The sequence below is a fragment of the Rutidosis leptorrhynchoides genome, chromosome 4 (genome assembly GCF_046630445.1).
Source record: "Rutidosis leptorrhynchoides isolate AG116_Rl617_1_P2 chromosome 4, CSIRO_AGI_Rlap_v1, whole genome shotgun sequence".
Lineage (NCBI taxonomy): Eukaryota > Viridiplantae > Streptophyta > Magnoliopsida > Asterales > Asteraceae > Rutidosis > Rutidosis leptorrhynchoides.
This window is the reverse complement of record NC_092336.1, coordinates 501,262,490-501,266,570: the sequence shown is the minus strand read 5'-3', so window position 1 is coordinate 501,266,570 and position 4,081 is coordinate 501,262,490. Positions and strand designations below refer to the sequence as shown.

The 4,081-nt window shown below is 31.4% G+C and overlaps 1 long non-coding RNA gene across 1 annotated transcript; it reads left to right on the top strand.

Moving 5' to 3' along the window:
• Nucleotides 1-984: 984 nt before the first annotated feature.
• LOC139904475 (uncharacterized) lies at nucleotides 985-2,063 on the top strand. Its single transcript, XR_011778834.1, has 3 exons — nucleotides 985-1,100; nucleotides 1,448-1,554; nucleotides 1,659-2,063. It is a non-coding gene; the product is annotated as an uncharacterized lncRNA (long non-coding RNA).
• Nucleotides 2,064-4,081: the final 2,018 nt, after the last annotated feature.

The following is a 4,081-nucleotide window of genomic DNA, read 5'->3' as shown; positions in this document are numbered from 1 at the left end:
CGTTTTTTTTTTTTAAGTTAGTTGATCTATTTTGTAAAAAAGAATGTTTTTCTACATCTTTTGATAGCATTGAAGGGTTGTTCATTTTATGAAAGTTGACTCTTTTATAGTTGAGGAAGAAAAGTAAAAAAAAAAGTTAGTTGATTTTTTTGTAAAAAAGTATTTTTTTCGACATCTTTTGGTAACATTGAAGGGTTGGTTCTTTTACGAAAGTTGCTTATTTTATCGTTGGGGACAAAAAAAAGGTGAAATGACGAAAATACCCCTGGTTACTAGTGGTGAATAGTGAAACAGTGTTTTGTCTATTAGTATATACTAGTTGTGGAGCTCCCGCTTCGCGCCGAGGCTCCGTTTTGAATGCGAGTTAAAAAAAAATCTTGATCTATTTTGTAAAAAGGAATTTTTTCGACATCTATTCGTTTTTTTTTTGTTTTTAAAAAAAAATTAGTTGATATATTTTGTAAAAAAGAATGTTTTTCGACATCTTTTAGTAGCATTGAAGGGTTGTTCATTTTATGAAAGTTGCCTCTTTTATCGTTGAGGGAAAAAAAAAAGTTAGTTGATTTTTTTGGTAAAAAAAGAATTTTTTCGACATCTTTTGGTAATATTGAAGGGTTGGTTCTTTTATGAGAGTTGCTTCTTTTATTGTTGGAGACCGAAAAAAAGGTGAAATGACGAAAATACCTCTGATTACTATTGATGAATAGTGCTACAAGGTTTGGAAGAAAAGGAAAAAAAAGTTGATTTTTTTGGTAAAAAAGAATTTTTTTTAACATCTTTTGATAACATTGAAGTGTTGGTTCTTTTATGAGAGTTTTTTTTTTATCGTTAGAGACCGAGAAAAAAAAAAGGTAAAATAACGAAAATACCTCTGGTTATTATTGATGAATAGTGACATATAGGGTTTTGTAACGTGTAATGTGTGGTAAACGTGTACTTTTTAAAGTCTGAATCTCAATTATTACTTTCAACCTCAAACGCAGACCCAAATCATAAACCCTAGTTTTCAAAATCCAAGTCGTTTACAATTGTTGATTCTCCAAAATTGATTTAATAAAATGGTTGAATGTTGGTGTCGTAGATGTTCTTCACACATATAGGTAAGTATTATCTTTTTCTGTTTGCGAATTTGTTTTTTTTTTTTTTTTTTTGTTTGGCAAAAAAACATGAATGAAATAGATAAGACATTTCACGAAATTGTGAAAAGCCAAGCATTACAAGGAATACTGAAATGGATTTACATGTGCATAAGCCTATATCCATTCAATCATTAAACATAAATTAAGAAACAGTAGAAGCAGTAGCATGTTTACATTCAAAAGAATTTGACATACGCCTTCACTAGCTTTAGTACTTTAACTTCTTGCACTTTAGCCTTTTCACTTTTAAAAAAACTTATAGTAGCTCCCACGGATGTTAGTTAAATTAAATAGTGGTCTAATTGCAGGTTTGTAAAATGGTATGGTCCACTTGTGATGGATAGAGAAACATTATTGGAGACAAATATCTTGCTTGAATTGAAGCTCAAGAATTAATATGTTGTTGCTTCATCAAGTATTCCTTCATTTTCGACTCATGAATTAATACATGTGTAATAAGAATTAATATTTTATTATAGATTTTTTTATACAAAACTTGATATGTTTTACAATTTGCAGGGTTCAACATGCCCATATCTTCGTTCGATGGATCAAATAATGTGCACTTGTTTGACTGAGATCATACCCGGATTTTTGCGAGCTAAGAACAAGCTTTAGGCATATGTTAAAGTTAAAGAAGCTGAAAATAGAAGACATCAGATTAGTTTGTGGATTTCTTTGTTTGTAATAGTATTGTTTATTGTAATTTTCTTCCCCTAGATTTAAATGTGTTAGAAATCAAGTTGCACAACAGTTTATGTTACAAATTGGAATGCAACAGTTGTATTTTGTTTAAGTTCTGTTGTAGTTCATGATTAGAAAACGTTGATGTTATATAGTTCATGTTTTCTAACATATAGTACTGCCATATACTGGATATGGGTCAAAGTAACCCCTGGTTGTTTGTATAAAACTGCACACCAATCGGATTCCATGTTAAAGTGTTACGAAAAGTGATGTTGGAACTATAATGCTTTTTGTTGCAATCTGACTTGGTATGACATATTGACTATAATACAATATGTGTCAAAATAACCTTGTTGTTTGTATAATGATTTCTGTTCCCATTCATGTCAGTTTGGGTACATATTGACTATTATACTATGCGGGTTAAATATATTGACATTGCATTTGATTACTCTAATAACCATAGTTTGCATTAAATATATTGCCAAATCTTATAGGTGCTCTTTGGGTAAATATAACTATATAAGCCATCACTTCATAGAATCACTTCATATAATTGTACACGTTATTAACTTTGTTGAATCTTGTTGATGTCATGAACCTTGCTAGATTTGGGTCAAAATTGCACACTTGATGTATAAAAATATATACCTTTATGTGTTTCAAGAAAAAGCAATTATATAACAGGTGTGCTTTTATGTGTTTCTACTGTTGAGCCAAACCACTTTTGTGATGGTAATAGTAACTAAGGATGAAACTCCACACTTTTATGTTTTCACTTTTGGGTCAAACTCACTTGGGCATGAACTACAACATAACTAGAACATAACTTGAGCATGATTTATGACAGACCATGACAACGGACAATTTTTGACGACTTTGATTTGAAAACTAGGGTTTACGATTTGGGTATGCGTTTGAAGTTAAAAACAATAGTTAGGATTTAGACTTTAAAAAGTACGTTTTTACCACACATTACACATTAAAGCAAAAAGACTAAAATAACCTTGATTAAAAACACGTGAAGAGTCATGTTTTCAATGATGCTAAATTCAAAAAATCACACGTGTTTGATCGCATAGTAGTCACTGCTTTTGATTGGTTGTATTCACGTTTTCATAAAAGTAGTATTAATTGGACTGTGTGGTTGCAAAACCCGATGAGCGCCTTGTATTAGTTGTAGGTTTTTTCTTTTCTCTTGGTCGTTGTTTCCTTGTTTTTGGTTGTTGCTAGCGCCTTGCTAGTCTTCCTTTTATATTATCTTTTTGACTGTTCAAGAAAAAAAAAAAAAAAAAAAAAACACGTGAAGAGTCCCTAACGGATTGGAGTTAATGGATGTTAATGTTGGGGACCAATATGAAACCATATCAAAACATTAAGGGTTGGCATGGGAAATTAAACTTTAAGGTCCAGGATGAAAAAAATGTTAAACTTTAAGGACTAATGGCATAATTAAGTCTAATAATAATAATACAACTTTAGTAATATATACGAATGTAAGTTATATATCTAATAAACTTCATTTTTTAAGCCAGAATATACTAGTAGTGGTAATGGTTCACCAAAGTTCCACCACCCCACTCACTATAGTCTCCATATATCTCACCGAAGTTCTCTCAAAATCCCACTCCCAAGTTACAAAAAGACAAATTTTGTCGATGGTCCGAAAATTTGTACTAAACCTCACATGTGACCTTAGTCCTTAAACTATTTTTTTGACTTCGTTAACCGCGATTCATTAATATATTCCATGGATGACCTTGGATTTTAACAACTGCATTTTTGACCGTTAACTTAAATCACGTGAGTAATATGTGAGGGTAATTTGGCCAGTTTACGTTTTATTGTATCCCAAAAAACTTACGTGCCTATAACCTATAAATATGACTCATAATCCTCAATCTGAAACGTCCCCAAATTCGAAACCCGAATTATTGAATCGTTCCTAAAATCAAAACGCTAACTCGTATTCCAAATGGTAGATTGTTGGTGTGGTCAAATCGTTGTTATACGTATATCATGGACAGACGGAAATCTAGGGAGTAGATTTTATGCATGTCCATGATGTACGTATCACAGCGATTCGACCATACAAACAATCTCCCATTTGGAATATGAGTTAGGGTTTTGATTTTAGGAACGATTCAAAAATTAGGGTTTCGAATTTAGGGACATTTCAGATTTGTGGATTATGAGTTATATTTATACGATCGTAAGTTTTTTGTGATACAATAAAAACGTAAACCGATCAAAAT